Consider the following 17,081-nt stretch of genomic DNA (forward strand, 5'->3'; position numbering starts at 1 on the left):
TATAGTCCAAATTGTCCCCCATCTAACCATACTAAAAACATTGAGCTACGACAAACAGGAACCGAGATATTAAGCAAAATGTTCGTCAACTTTGGTATCGTCTCACTTATTTTTATTATGTTAGTTTTGATTTTTGCACTAAATTTTGGAGGCTCATAACTCTTGTTCTACAAGAGATACTGGGATCTCCTTTGGATATGTTATAGTACTCTTTGCTCCCCATACAAGGATACTTTAAACTTGAGGCTACCTCAATATCGTCGTCAACTTATTTTTTGTCTCACTTATTGTTAGAAGGTTACTTTTGATTTTTGAAAATAAACTTTGCAGGCTCGTATCTCTGGTTCTACCAGAGATACGGGGATGTAAATAATGTGACCTTGACACAAATGTTCGGATAATTATAAAGGTCTTTGCATGTTCCAAGCAAAAAAAAAACTTCGCGGTTTCGAACCTGTGGCCTTCCGGGAGTGAGGCGGATGCGATAACCGCTACACTAAAACAAGCAACCCGTCCAAAGGAAATGCATTAGACTATGCTTTGCAGGCCCATAACTCTGTGTCTACTAGAGATACGGGGATGTCCTTAGGATATGTTATAGTCCAAATTGTCCTTCAGCTAACCATACTAAAAACTTTGGGCTACGACAAACAGCGGCCGAGTACTTAAGCAAAACGTAAAGAAACAAACCCCCTCCATAGGAAATGAGTTAGACTATATTTTGCAGGCTCGTAACTCTGTTTCCACTGGAGATACGGGGATGTCCTTTGAGTATGTTATAGTCCAATTTGTCTCCCATCTAACCATGTTAAAAACATTGAGCTACGACAAACAGGGGCCGAGTAATTAAGCTAAACGTAAACAAACAACCCGTCCATAGGAAATGCATTAGACTATACTTTGCAGGCCCATAACTCTGTGTCTACTAGAGATACCGGGATGTCCTTAGGATATGTTTTAGTCCAATTTGTCCTTCATCTAACCATACTAAAAACATTGAGCTACGACAAACAGGGGCCGAGTAATTAAGCTAAACGTAAACAAACAACCTGTCCATAGGAAATGCATTAGACTATACTTTGCAGGCCCATAACTCTGTGTCTACTAGAGATACGGGGATGTCCTTAGGATATAATATAGTCCAAATTGTCCCCCATCTAACCATACTAAAAACATTGAGCTAAGACAAACAGGGGCCGAGATATTAAGCAAAATGTCCGTCAACTTTGGTATCGTCTCACTTATTTTTATTATGTTACTTATGATTTTTGCACTAAACTTTGGAGGCTCATAACTCTTGTTCTACAAGAGGTACTGGGATCTCCTTTGGATATGTTATAGTACTCTTTGCTCCCCATACAAGGATACTTTAAACTTGAGGCTACCTCAATATCGTCGTCAATTTACTTTTTGTCTCACTTATTGTTAGAAGGTTACTTTTGATTTTTGAAAATATACTTTGCAGGCTCGTAACTCTGTTTCTACTGGAGATACGGGAATGTCCTTTGAGTATGTTATAGACCAATTTGTCCCCCATCTAGCCATACTAAGAATTAGGGCTACGACAAACAGTAGTCGAGTAATTAAGCTAATCGTAAGCAAACAAACCCCTCCATAGGAAATACATTAGACTAAATTCTGGAGGCTCGTAACTCTGGTTCTACCAGAGATACGGGGATGTAAATAATGTGACCTTGACACAAATGTTCGGATAATTATAAAGGTCTTTGCATGTTCCAAGCAAAAAAAAAAAAGCTTCGCGGTTTCAAACCTGTGGCCTTCCGGGAGTGAGGCGGATGCGATAACCGCTACACTAAAGATATGTTATTATTTTTAATCGAAAGAACAGGGTCAAGTAATTAAGCAATACGTGAACAAACAAACCCCTCCATAGAAAATGCATTAGACTATACTTTGCAAGGCCCATAACTCTGTGTCTACTAGACATACCGGGATGTCCTTAGGATATGTTATAGTCCAATTTGTCATTCATCTAACCATACTAAAAACTTTGGGCTACGACAAACAGGGGCCGAGTACTTAAGCGAAACGTAAAGAAACAAACCCCCTCCATAGGAAATGAGTTAGACTATACTTTGCAGGCTCGTAACTCTGTTTCCACTGGAGATACGGGGATGTCCTTTGAGTATGTTATAGTCCAATTTGTCCCCCATCTAACCATACTAAAATCATTGAGCTACGAAAAACAGGGGCCGAGTAATTAAGCTAAACGTAAACAAACAACCCGTCCATAGGAAATGCATTAGACTATACTTTGCAGGCCCATAACTCTGTGTCTACTAGAGATACCGGGATGTCCTTAGGATATGTTTTAGTCCAATTTGTCCTTCATCTAACCATACTAAAAACATTGAGCTACGACAAACAGGGGCCGAGTAATTAAGCTAAACGTAAACAAACAACCTGTCCATAGGAAATGCATTAGACTATACTTTGCAGGCCCATAACTCTGTGTCTACTAGAGATACGGGGATGTCCTTAGGATATAATATAGTCCAAATTGTCCCCCATCTAACCATACTAAAAACATTGAGCTAAGACAAACAGGGGCCGAGATATTAAGCAAAATGTCCGTCAACTTTGGTATCGTCTCACTTATTTTTATTATGTTACTTATGATTTTTGCACTAAACTTTGGAGGCTCATAACTCTTGTTCTACAAGAGGTACTGGGATCTCCTTTGGATATGTTATAGTACTCTTTGCTCCCCATACAAGGATACTTTAAACTTGAGGCTACCTCAATATCGTCGTCAACTTACTTTTTGTCTCACTTATTGTTAGAAGGTTACTTTTGATTTTTGAAAATATACTTTGCAGGCTCGTAACTCTGTTTCTACTGGAGATACGGGAATGTCCTTTGAGTATGTTATAGACCAATTTGTCCCCCATCTAGCCATACTAAGAATTAGGGCTACGACAAACAGTAGTCGAGTAATTAAGCTAATCGTAAGCAAACAAACCCCTCCATAGGAAATACATTAGACTAAATTCTGGAGGCTCGTAACTCTGGTTCTACCAGAGATACGGGGATGTAAATAATGTGACCTTGACACAAATGTTCGGATAATTATAAAGGTCTTTGCATGTTCCAAGCAAAAAAAAAAAAGCTTCGCGGTTTCAAACCTGTGGCCTTCCGGGAGTGAGGCGGATGCGATAACCGCTACACTAAAGATATGTTATTATTTTTAATCGAAAGAACAGGGTCAAGTAATTAAGCAATACGTGAACAAACAAACCCCTCCATAGAAAATGCATTAGACTATACTTTGCAAGGCCCATAACTCTGTGTCTACTAGACATACCGGGATGTCCTTAGGATATGTTATAGTCCAATTTGTCATTCATCTAACCATACTAAAAACTTTGGGCTACGACAAACAGGGGCCGAGTACTTAAGCGAAACGTAAAGAAACAAACCCCCTCCATAGGAAATGAGTTAGACTATACTTTGCAGGCTCGTAACTCTGTTTCCACTGGAGATACGGGGATGTCCTTTGAGTATGTTATAGTCCAATTTGTCCCCCATCTAACCATACTAAAATCATTGAGCTACGAAAAACAGGGGCCGAGTAATTAAGCTAAACGTAAACAAACAACCCGTCCAAAGGAAATGCATTAGACTATGCTTTGCAGGCCCATAACTCTGTGTTTACTAGAGATACGGGGATGTCCTTAGGATATGTTATAGTCCAAATTGTCCCCCATCTAACCATACTAAAAACATTGAGCTACGACAAACAGGGGCCGAGATATTAAGCAAAATGTTCGTCAACTTTGGTATCGTCTCACTTATTTTTGTTATGTTACTTATGATTTTTGCACTAAACTTTGGAGGCTCATAACTCTTGTTCTACAAGAGATACTGGGATCTCCTTTGGATATGTTATAGTACTCTTAGCTTCCCATACAAGGATACTTTAAACTTGAGGCTACCTCAATATCGCCGTCAACTTATTTTTTGTCTCACTTATTGTTAGAAGGTTACTTTTGATTTTTGAAAATAAAGTTTGCAGGCTCGTAACTCTGGTTCTACCAGAGATACGGGGATGTAAATAATGTGACCTTGACACAAATGTTCGGATAATTATAAAGGTCTTTGCATGTTCCAAGCAAAAAAAAAAACTTCGCGGTTTCGAACCTGTGGCCTTCCGGGAGTGAGACGGATGCGATAACCGCTACACTAAAGATAAGTTATTATTTTTAATCGAAAGAACAGGGTCAAGTATTTAAGCAATACGTGAACAAACAAACCCCTCCATACAAAATGCATTAGACTATACTTTGCAGGCCCATAACTCTGTGTCTACTAGAGATACGGGGATGTCCTTAGGATATAATATAGTCCAAATTGTCCCCCATCTAACCATACTAAAAACATTGAGCTAAGACAAACAGGGGCCGAGATATTAAGCAAAATGTCCGTCAACTTTGGTATCGTCTCACTTATTTTTATTATGTTACTTATGATTTTTGCACTAAACTTTGGAGGCTCATAACTCTTGTTCTACAAGAGGTACTGGGATCTCCTTTGGATATGTTATAGTACTCTTTGCTCCCCATACAAGGATACTTTAAACTTGAGGCTACCTCAATATCGTCGTCAACTTACTTTTTGTCTCACTTATTGTTAGAAGGTTACTTTTGATTTTTGAAAATATACTTTGCAGGCTCGTAACTCTGTTTCTACTGGAGATACGGGAATGTCCTTTGAGTATGTTATAGACCAATTTGTCCCCCATCTAGCCATACTAAGAATTAGGGCTACGACAAACAGTAGTCGAGTAATTAAGCTAATCGTAAGCAAACAAACCCCTCCATAGGAAATACATTAGACTAAATTCTGGAGGCTCGTAACTCTGGTTCTACCAGAGATACGGGGATGTAAATAATGTGACCTTGACACAAATGTTCGGATAATTATAAAGGTCTTTGCATGTTCCAAGCAAAAAAAAAAAAGCTTCGCGGTTTCAAACCTGTGGCCTTCCGGGAGTGAGGCGGATGCGATAACCGCTACACTAAAGATATGTTATTATTTTTAATCGAAAGAACAGGGTCAAGTAATTAAGCAATACGTGAACAAACAAACCCCTCCATAGAAAATGCATTAGACTATACTTTGCAAGGCCCATAACTCTGTGTCTACTAGACATACCGGGATGTCCTTAGGATATGTTATAGTCCAATTTGTCATTCATCTAACCATACTAAAAACTTTGGGCTACGACAAACAGGGGCCGAGTACTTAAGCGAAACGTAAAGAAACAAACCCCCTCCATAGGAAATGAGTTAGACTATACTTTGCAGGCTCGTAACTCTGTTTCCACTGGAGATACGGGGATGTCCTTTGAGTATGTTATAGTCCAATTTGTCCCCCATCTAACCATACTAAAATCATTGAGCTACGAAAAACAGGGGCCGAGTAATTAAGCTAAACGTAAACAAACAACCCGTCCAAAGGAAATGCATTAGACTATGCTTTGCAGGCCCATAACTCTGTGTTTACTAGAGATACGGGGATGTCCTTAGGATATGTTATAGTCCAAATTGTCCCCCATCTAACCATACTAAAAACATTGAGCTACGACAAACAGGGGCCGAGATATTAAGCAAAATGTTCGTCAACTTTGGTATCGTCTCACTTATTTTTGTTATGTTACTTATGATTTTTGCACTAAACTTTGGAGGCTCATAACTCTTGTTCTACAAGAGATACTGGGATCTCCTTTGGATATGTTATAGTACTCTTAGCTTCCCATACAAGGATACTTTAAACTTGAGGCTACCTCAATATCGCCGTCAACTTATTTTTTGTCTCACTTATTGTTAGAAGGTTACTTTTGATTTTTGAAAATAAAGTTTGCAGGCTCGTAACTCTGGTTCTACCAGAGATACGGGGATGTAAATAATGTGACCTTGACACAAATGTTCGGATAATTATAAAGGTCTTTGCATGTTCCAAGCAAAAAAAAAAACTTCGCGGTTTCGAACCTGTGGCCTTCCGGGAGTGAGACGGATGCGATAACCGCTACACTAAAGATAAGTTATTATTTTTAATCGAAAGAACAGGGTCAAGTATTTAAGCAATACGTGAACAAACAAACCCCTCCATACAAAATGCATTAGACTATACTTTGCAGGCCCATAACTCTGTGTCTACTAGAGATACCGGGATGTCCTTAGGATATGTTATAGTCCAATTTGTCCTTCATCTAAATATACTAAAAACTTTGGGCTACGACAAACAGGGGCCGAGTACTTAAGCAAAACGTAAAGAAACAAACCCCCTCCATAGGAAATGAGTTAGACTATACTTTGCAGGCTCGTAACTCTGTTTCTACTGGAGATACGGGGATGTCCTTTGAGTATTTTATAGTCCAATTTGTCCCCCATCTAACCATACTAAAAACATTGAGCTACGACAAACAGGGGCCGAGTAATTAAGCTAAACGTAAACAAACAACCCGTCCAAAGGAAATGCATTAGACTACGCTTTGCACGCCCATAACTCTGTGTTTACTAGAGATACGGGGATGTCCTTAGGATATGTTATAGTCCAAATTGTCCCCCATCTAACCATACTAAAAACATTGAGCTACGACAAACAGGAACCGAGATATTAAGCAAAATGTTCGTCAACTTTGGTATCGTCTCACTTATTTTTATTATGTTAGTTTTGATTTTTGCACTAAATTTTGGAGGCTCATAACTCTTGTTCTACAAGAGATACTGGGATCTCCTTTGGATATGTTATAGTACTCTTTGCTCCCCATACAAGGATACTTTAAACTTGAGGCTACCTCAATATCGTCGTCAACTTATTTTTTGTCTCACTTATTGTTAGAAGGTTACTTTTGATTTTTGAAAATAAACTTTGCAGGCTCGTATCTCTGGTTCTACCAGAGATACGGGGATGTAAATAATGTGACCTTGACACAAATGTTCGGATAATTATAAAGGTCTTTGCATGTTCCAAGCAAAAAAAAAACTTCGCGGTTTCGAACCTGTGGCCTTCCGGGAGTGAGGCGGATGCGATAACCGCTACACTAAAACAAGCAACCCGTCCAAAGGAAATGCATTAGACTATGCTTTGCAGGCCCATAACTCTGTGTCTACTAGAGATACGGGGATGTCCTTAGGATATGTTATAGTCCAAATTGTCCTTCAGCTAACCATACTAAAAACTTTGGGCTACGACAAACAGCGGCCGAGTACTTAAGCAAAACGTAAAGAAAGAAACCCCCTCCATAGGAAATGAGTTAGACTATATTTTGCAGGCTCGTAACTCTGTTTCCACTGGAGATACGGGGATGTCCTTTGAGTATGTTATAGTCCAATTTGTCCCCCATCTAACCATACTAAAAACATTGAGCTACGACAAACAGGGGCCGAGTAATTAAGCTAAACGTAAACAAACAACCCGTCCATAGGAAATGCATTAGACTATACTTTGCAGGCCCATAACTCTGTGTCTACTAGAGATACCGGGATGTCCTTAGGATATGTTTTAGTCCAATTTGTCCTTCATCTAACCATACTAAAAACATTGAGCTACGACAAACAGGGGCCGAGTAATTAAGCTAAACGTAAACAAACAACCTGTCCATAGGAAATGCATTAGACTATACTTTGCAGGCCCATAACTCTGTGTCTACTAGAGATACGGGGATGTCCTTAGGATATGTTATAGTCCAAATTGTCCCCCATCTAACCATACTAAAAACATTGAGCTAAGACAAACAGGGGCCGAGATATTAAGCAAAATGTTCGTCAACTTTGGTATCGTCTCACTTATTTTTATTATGTTACTTATGATTTTTGCACTAAACTTTGGAGGCTCATAACTCTTGTTCTACAAGAGGTACTGGGATCTCCTTTGGATATGTTATAGTACTCTTTGCTCCCCATACAAGGATACTTTAAACTTGAGGCTACCTCAATATCGTCGTCAACTTATTTTTTGTCTCACTTATTGTTAGATGGTTGCTTTTGATTTTTGAAAATAAACTTTGCAGGCTCGTAACTCTGTTTCTACTGGAGATACGGGGATGTCCTTTGAGTATGTTATAGACCAATTTGTCCCCCATCTAGCCATACTAAGAATTAGGGCTTCGACAAACAGTAGTCGAGTAATTAAGCTAATCGTAAACAAACAAACCCCTCCATAGGAAATACATTAGACTAAATTCTGGAGGCTGGTAACTCTGGTTCTACCAGAGATACGGGGATGTAAATAATGTGACCTTGACACAAATGTTCGGATAATTATAAAAAAAAACTTCGCGGTTTCGAACCTGTGGCCTTCCGGGAGTGAGGCGGATGCGATAACCGCTACACTAAAGATATGTTATTATTTTTAATCGAAAGAACAGGGTCAAGTAATTAAGCAATACGTGAACAAACAAACCCCTCCATAGAAAATGCATTAGACTATACTTTGCAGGCTCGTAACTCTGTTTCTACTGGAGATACGGTGATGTCCTTTGAGTATGTTATAGTCCAATTTGTCCCCCATCTAACCATCCTAAAAACATTGAGCTACGACAAACAGGGGCCGAAAAATTAAGCTAAACGAAAACAAACAACCCCTCCATAGAAAATGCATTAGACTATACTTTGCAAGGCCCATAACTCTGTGTTTACTAGAGATACCGGGATGTCCTTAGGATATGTTATGGTCCAATTTGTCCTTCATCTAACCATACTAAAAACTTTGGGCTACGACAAACAGGGGCCGAGTACTTAAGCAAAACGTAAAGAAACAAACCCCCTCCATAGGAAATGAGTTAGACTATACTTCGCAGGCTCGTAACTCTGTTTCCACTGGAGATACGGGGATGTCCTTTGAGTATGTTATAGTCCAATTTGTCCCCCATCTAACCATACTAAAAATATTGAGCTACGACAAAAAGGGGCCGAGTAATTAAGCTAAACGTAAACAAACAACCCGTCCATAGGAAATGCATTAGACTATATTTTGCAGGCCCATAACTCTGTGTCTACTAGAGATACGGAGATGTCCTTAGGATATGTTATAGTCCAAATTGTCCCCCATCTAACCATATTAAAAACATTGAGCTACGACAAACAAGGGCCGAGATATTAAGCAAAATGTTCGTCAACTTTGGTATCGTCTCACTTATTTTTATTATGTTACTTATGATTTTTGCACTAAACTTTGGAGGCTCATAACTCTTGTTCTACAAGAGATACTGGGATCTCCTTTGGATATGTTATAGTACTCTTTGCTCCCCATACAAGGATACTTTAAACTTGAGGCTACCTCAATATCGTCGTCAACTTATTTTTTGTCTCACTTATTGTTAGATGGTTGCTTTTGATTTTTGAAAATAAACTTTGCAGGCTAGTAACTCTGTTTCTACTGGAGATACGGGGATGTCCTTTGAGTATGTTATAGACCAATTTGTCCCCCATCTAGCCATACTAAGAATTAGGGCTTCGACAAACAGTAGTCGAGTAATTAAGCTAATCGTAAACAAACAAACCCTTCCATAGGAAATACATTAGACTAAATTCTGGAGGCTGGTAACTCTGGTTCTACCAGAGATACGGGGATGTAAATAATGTGACCTTGACACAAATGTTCGGATAATTATAAAAAAAAACTTCTAGGTTTCGAACCTGTGGCCTTCCGGGAGTGAGGCGGATGCGATAACCGCTACACTAAAGATATGTTATTATTTTTAATCGAAAGAACAGGGTCAAGTAATTAAGCAATACGTGAACAAACAAACCCCTCCATAGAAAATGCATTAGACTATACTTTGCAGGCTCGTAACTCTGTTTCTACTGGAGATACGGGGATGTCCTTTGAGTATGTTATAGTCCAATTTGTCCCCCATCTAACCATACTAAAAATATTGAGCTACGACAAACAGGGGCCGAGTAATTAAGCTAAACGTAAACAAACAACCCGTCCATAGGAAATGCATTAGACTATATTTTGCAGGCCCATAACTCTGTGTCTACTAGAGATACGGGGATGTCCTTAGGATATGATATAGTCCAAATTGTCCCCCATCTAACCATACTAAAAACATTGAGCTACGACAAACAGGGGCCGAGATATTAAGCAAAATGTTCGTCAACTTTGGTATCGTCTCACTTATTTTTATTATGTTACTTATGATTTTTGCACTAAACTTTGGAGGCTCATAACTCTTGTTCTACAAGAGGTACTGGGATCTCCTTTGGATATGTTATAGTACTCTTTGCTCCCCATACAAGGATACTTTAAACTTGAGGCTACCTCAATATCGTCGTCAACTTATTTTTTGTCTCACTTATTGTTAGAAGGTTACTTTTGATTTTTGAAAATAAACTTTGCAGGCTCGTAACTCTGGTTCTACCAGAGATACGGGGATGTAAATAATGTGACCTTGACACAAATGTTCGGATAATTATAAAGGTCTTTGCATGTTCCAAGCAAAAAAAAAACTTCGCGGTTTCGAACCTGTGGCCTTCCGGGAGTGAGGCGGATAACTCTTGTTCTACAAGAGATACTGGGATCTCCTTTGGATATGTTATAGTACTCTTTGCTCCCCATACAAGGATACTTTAAACTTGAGGCTACCTCAATATCGTCGTCAACTTATTTTTTGTCTCACTTATTGTTAGATGGTTGCTTTTGATTTTTGAAAATAAACTTTTGCAGGCTCGTAACTCTGTTTCTACTGGAGATACGGGGATGTCCTTTGAGTATGTTATAGACCAATTTGTCCCCCATCTAGCCATACTAAGAATTAGGGCTTCGACAAACAGTAGTCGAGTAATTAAGCTAATCGTAAACAAACAAACCCCTCCATAGGAAATACATTAGACTAAATTCTGGAGGCTGGTAACTCTGGTTCTACCAGAGATACGGGGATGTAAATAATGTGACCTTGACACAAATGTTCGGATAATTATAAAAAAAAACTTCGCGGTTTCGAACCTGTGGCCTTCCGGGAGTGAGGCGGATGCGATAACCGCTACACTAAAGATATGTTATTATTTTTAATCGAAAGAACAGGGTCAAGTAATTAAGCAATACGTGAACAAACAAACCCCTCCATAGAAAATGCATTAGACTATACTTTGCAGGCTCGTAACTCTGTATCTACTGGAGATACGGGGATGTCCTTAGGATACGTTATAGTCCAATTTGTCATTCATCTAACCATACTAAAAACTTTGGGCTACGACAAACAGGGGCCGAGTACTTAAGCGAAACGTAAAGAAACAAACCCCCTCCATAGGAAATGAGTTAGACTATACTTTGCAGGCTCGTAACTCTGTTTCCACTGGAGATACGGGGATGTCCTTTGAGTATGTTATAGTCCAATTTGTCCCCCATCTAACCATACTAAAAACATTGAGCTACGACAAACATGGGCCGAGATATTAAGCAAAATGTTCGTCAACTTTGGTATCGTCTCACTTATTTTTATTATGTTACTTATGATTTTTGCACTAAACTTTGGAGGCTCATATCTCTTGTTCTACAAGAGATACTGGGATCTCCTTTGGAAATGTTATAGTACTCTTTGCTCCCCATACAAGGATACTTTAAACTTGAGGCTACCTCAATATCGTCGTCAACTTATTTTTTGTTAGAAGGTTACTTTTGATTTTTGAAAATAAAGTTTGCAGGCTCGTAACTCTGGTTCTACCAGAGATACGGGGATGTAAATAATGTGACTTTGACACAAATGTTCGGATAATTATAAAGGTCTTTGCATGTTCCAAGCAAAAAAAAAAAACTTCGCGGTTTCGAACCTGTGGCCTTCCGGGAGTGAGGCGGATGCGATAACCGCTACACTAAAGATATGTTATTATTTTTAATTGAAAGAACAGGTTCAAGTAATTAAGCAATACATGAACAAACAAACCCCTCCTTGTTCACAGTGGCTGGTGCTCTGAAGTGTGAAAAATTGAGATTCCAAATTTTTCGTCGGTTTCTGATAAAATAAGAGATATTCGATTTTATTTTTTATATAGCGGGCGTTGAATGTTTCACGAAAGTACGTTGGTCTTGAATTTACACGCCAGTTTTTTTAGGTTGCGACGCAATAACAGAAGATTTTTTAACACGGTTTGCTAGTTACTCGTTTTTGATGGGGCCGGATTTGGCAACAAAACTAATCGATCACGAGCGAAAGCGAACTGACTTCTCACAAGTAGGGCACCACAGAAAGATAGCAATAATCACGGTAGTGGGAGCGTCGAGAATGCAGTTAGATCTTGTTACCAGTGACTGAAGCTCCAAAGCGTTGAGATCACAATTTAAATCCTCGGTTGTAGATGAGATAAGCGAGAGTAGTTCCTTTCTTTTTTTTTAGAAGCGGGCGTTGATTTTTTTAAGAAGACCGATGCTCTTGGCTTTGCACGCCAGGTCTTTTTTAAGCGACGCAAGAACGGATGTTTTTTGTTTCAGCACGGATTGTAAGTTATGCGTTAATGGTACTTATCACGAGGCAAATACGGGTCTTGGAGAAAGCTGTCCACCAGCAAAAGCGGGATGACTTACGACGATTTGCAAGTAGCTAAGCCGACGGTAGCGATCACAGTGGAAGGCGAGACGTTGAATACGTTAACGGTGATCATTCATACCTGAAAGATAGAATACATTTAGTCCTTGTTCACAGTGGCTGGTGCTCTGAAGAGTGAAAAATTGAGATTCCAAATTTTTCGTCGGTTGCTGATAAAATAAGAGATATTCGATTTTATTTTTTATATAGCGGGCGTTGAATGTTTCACGAAAGTACGTTGGTCTTGAATTTACACGCCATTTTTTTTAGGTTGCGACGCAATAACAGAAGATTTTTTAACACGGTTTGCTAGTTACTCGTTTTTGATGGGGCCGGATTTGGCAACAAAACTAATCGATCACGAGCGAAAGCGAACTGACTTCTCACAAGTAGGGCACAACAGAAAGATAGCAATAATCACGGTAGTGGGAGCGTCGAGAATGCAGTTAGATCTTGTTACCAGTGACTGTAGTATTTCTTCACTATTTTCAAATATGTTCACTGAAACCATTATTTTTATACTTTTTGCTTTAATTCAAGCAAATGTAACGATATTCAATCAAAAAACTGTTAAAATTAAATTTTTCAATCAGAAATCGTTGTCACGGATTTTGTATCTTGAAGAAGAAAAACATGCGATTTTTTCGGTACTTTTTTGAATGCATTTTTTTCTGGAGAAATTTTTGACCCAATTCAGCTTAATTCCCTATAAAACACTCATTAAAAGTGATTTCATCTCGATTGAACAATAAATAAAAATGTACCTCGATTTTTAATAACATTTTCAAAATCGACGTTTCACGGCCAAAGAAGCATATTTTGAGTATTTCTTCACTATTTTCAAATATAACCACTGAAACCATTATTTTTATACTTTTTGCTTTAATTCAAGCAAATGTAACGATATTCAATCAAAAAACTGTTAAAATTAAATTTTTCAATCAGAAATCGTTGTCACGGATTTTGTATCTTGAAGAAGAAAAACATGCGATTTTTTCGGTACACTTTTGAATGCATTTTTTTCTGGAGAAATGTTTGACCGAATTCAGCTTAATTCCCTATAAAACACTCAATAAAAGTGATTTCATCTCGATTGAACAATAAATAAAAATGTACCTCGATTTTTAATAACATTTTCAAAATCGACGTTTCACGGCCAAAGAATCATACTTTGAGTATTTCTTCACTATTTTCAAATATATTCATTGAAACCATTATTTTTATACTTTTTGCTTTAATTCAAGCAATGTAACGATATTCATTCAAAAAACTTAAAATTCAATTTTCAATAAGAAATCGTATTCACGGATTTTGTGTCTTGAAGAAGAAAAACCTGCGATTTTTTCGGTACTTTTTTGAATGCATTTTTTTTTTGGAGAAATTTTTGACCGAATTCAGCTTAATTCCCTATAAAACACTCATTGAAAGTGGTGGTTCGAGCCCACCCGGGACCGGTGTTGTGGGATCTCAAATGTAACGTAAAAACCAAAGTTTTTCCACAATACCTGACAACCATTTAATTTTTGGGTTTCCGTGCAGCATTGGTTAGCGCTTTCGGCTATGAATTGAAAGGTTGGTGGTTCGTGCCCATCCGGGAGCGGTGTTGTGAGGTCTCAGATGTGACGTAAAAAGTCAGAGTTTTTCCACAATACCTGACAAACATTTAATATTTGGGCTTCCGTGGCGCAATGGTTAGCGCGCTCAACTGTTATTCAAAAGGTTGGTGGTTCGAGCGTACCCGGGAGTGGTGTTGTGATGTCTCAGATGTGACGTAAAAAGTCGAGGTTTTTCCACAATACCTGACGACCATTTAATATTTGGGCTTCCGTGGCGCAATGGTTAGCGCGTTCGGCTGTTAACCGAAAGGTTAGTGGTTCGAGCCCACCCGAAAGCGGTGTTGTGAGGTCTCAGATGTAACGTAAAATGTCATAGTTTTTCCACAATAACTGACGAACATTTAATATTTGGGCTTCCGTGGAGCAATGGTTAGCGCGTTCAGCAGTTAACCGAAAGGTTGGTGTTTCGAGCCCACCCAGGAGAGGCGTTGTGGGGTCTCAGATGTAGCGTAAAAAGTCAAAACTTTTCCACAATACGGGACAAACATTTAATTTCTGAATTTCCGTGGCTCAATGGTTAGCTCGTACAGCTGATAACCGAAAGTTTGGTGGTTCGAGCCCACCCGGGAGAGGTGTTGTGAGGTCTCAGATGTGACGTAAAAAGTCAAAGTTTTTCCACAATACCTGACGACCATATAAGTTTCTAGCTTCCATGGCGCAATGGTTGGCGCGTTCGGCTGTTAACCGAAAGGTTGGTGGTTCGAGCCCATCCGGGAGCGGTGTTGTGAGGTCTCAGATGTGACGTAAAAGTCAAGAGTTTTCCACAATACCTGACGACCGTTTAATATTTGGGCTTCCGTGGCGCAATGGTTAGCGCGTTCAGCTGTTATTCAAAAGCTGGTGGTTTAAGCCCTCCCGGGAGCGGTGTTGTGAGGTCTCAGATGTGACGTAGAAAGTCAGAGTTTTTCCACAATACGAGACAAATATATAATTTCTGAACTTCCGTGGCTCAATGGTTAGCGCGTTCGGCTGTTAACCAGTAAGTTGGTGGTTCGAGCCCACCCGAAATCGGTGTTGTGAGGTCTCAGATGTGGCGTAAAAAGTCAAGGTTTTTCCACAATACCTGACGACCATTCAATTTTTGGGCTTCCGTGGCGCAATGGTTAGCGCGTTCGGCTGTTAACCGAAAGGTTAGTGGTTCGAGCCCACCCGAAAGCGGTGTTGTGAGGTCTCAGATGTAACGTAAAATGTCATAGTTTTTCCACAATAACTGACGAACATTTAATATTTGGGCTTCCGTGGAGCAATGGTTAGCGCGTTCAGCAGTTAACCGAAAGGTTGGTGTTTCGAGCCCACCCAGGAGAGGCGTTGTGGGGTCTCAGATGTAGCGTAAAAAGTCAAAACTTTTCCACAATACGGGACAAACATTTAATTTCTGAATTTCCGTGGCTCAATGGTTAGCTCGTACAGCTGATAACCGAAAGTTTGGTGGTTCGAGCCCACCCGGGAGAGGTGTTGTGAGGTCTCAGATGTGACGTAAAAAGTCAAAGTTTTTCCACAATACCTGACGACCATATAAGTTTCTAGCTTCCATGGCGCAATGGTTGGCGCGTTCGGCTGTTAACCGAAAGGTTGGTGGTTCGAGCCCATCCGGGAGCGGTGTTGTGAGGTCTCAGATGTGACGTAAAAGTCAAGAGTTTTCCACAATACCTGACGACCGTTTAATATTTGGGCTTCCGTGGCGCAATGGTTAGCGCGTTCAGCTGTTATTCAAAAGCTGGTGGTTTAAGCCCTCCCGGGAGCGGTGTTGTGAGGTCTCAGATGTGACGTAGAAAGTCAGAGTTTTTCCACAATACGAGACAAATATATAATTTCTGAACTTCCGTGGCTCAATGGTTAGCGCGTTCGGCTGTTAACCAGTAAGTTGGTGGTTCGAGCCCACCCGAAATCGGTGTTGTGAGGTCTCAGATGTGGCGTAAAAAGTCAAGGTTTTTCCACAATACCTGACGACCATTCAATTTTTGGGCTTCCGTGGCGCAATGGTTAGCGCGTTCAGCTGTTATTCAAAAGAGTGGTGGTTTGAGCCCTCCCGGGAGCGGTGCTGTGAGGTCTCAGATGTAACGTAAAATGTCAGAGTTTTTCCACAATAACTGACGAACATTTAATTTTTGGGCTTCCGTGGCGCAATGGTTAGTGCGTTCAGCAGTTAACCGAAAGGTGGGTGGTTCGAGCCCACCCGGGAGAGGTGTTGTGGGGTCCCAGATGTAGCGTAAAAAGTCAAAACTTTTCCACAATACGGGACAACCATTTAATTCCTGAGCTTCCGTGGCTCAATGGTTAGCGCGTTCGGCTGTTAACCAATAGGTTGGTGGTTCGAGCCCAACCGGGAGCGGTGTTGTGGGGTCTCAGATGTAGCATAAAAATTCAAAACTTTTCCACGATACGTGATAACCATTTAATTTCTGAGCTTCCGTGGCTTAATTGTTAGCGCGTTCGGCTGTTAACCAATAGGTTGGTGGTTCGAGCCCACCCGGGACCGGTGTTGTGGGATCTCAAATGTAACGTAAAAACCAAAGTTTTTCCACAATACCTGACGACCATTGAATTTTTGGGTTTCCGTAGCGCATTGGTTAGCGCGTTCGGCTATGAACCGAAAGGTTGGTGGTTCGTGCCCATCCGGGAGCGGTGTTGTGAGGTCTCAGATGTGACGTAAAAAGTCAGAGTTTTTCCACAATACCTGACGAACATTTAATTTTTGGGCTTCCGTGGCGCAATGGTTAGCGCGCTCAGCTGTTAATCGAAAGGTTGGTGGTTCGAGCCCATCCGGGGGCGGTGTTGTGAGGTCTCAGATGTGAAGTAAAAAGTCAAAGTTTTACCTCAGTACCTGACGAACATTTAATTTCTGAACTTCCGTGGCTCAATGGTTAGCGCGTTCGGCTGTTAACCAATAGGTTGGTGGTTCGAGCCCATCTGGG

The 17,081-nt window shown here is 40.1% G+C and overlaps 1 non-coding gene across 1 annotated transcript; it reads left to right on the forward strand.

Moving 5' to 3' along the window:
• Positions 1 to 16,718: 16,718 nt before the first annotated feature.
• TRNAH-AUG (transfer RNA histidin (anticodon AUG)) lies at positions 16,719 to 16,791 on the forward strand. Its single transcript has one exon. It is a non-coding gene; the product is annotated as a tRNA-His (tRNA).
• The last annotated feature ends 290 nt before the right edge of the window (positions 16,792 to 17,081 follow it).

The sequence above is a fragment of the Phalangium opilio genome, unplaced genomic scaffold (genome assembly GCF_054372755.1).
Source record: "Phalangium opilio isolate 3A_F unplaced genomic scaffold, DU_Popi_V2 ptg001675l_1, whole genome shotgun sequence".
Lineage (NCBI taxonomy): Eukaryota > Metazoa > Arthropoda > Arachnida > Opiliones > Phalangiidae > Phalangium > Phalangium opilio.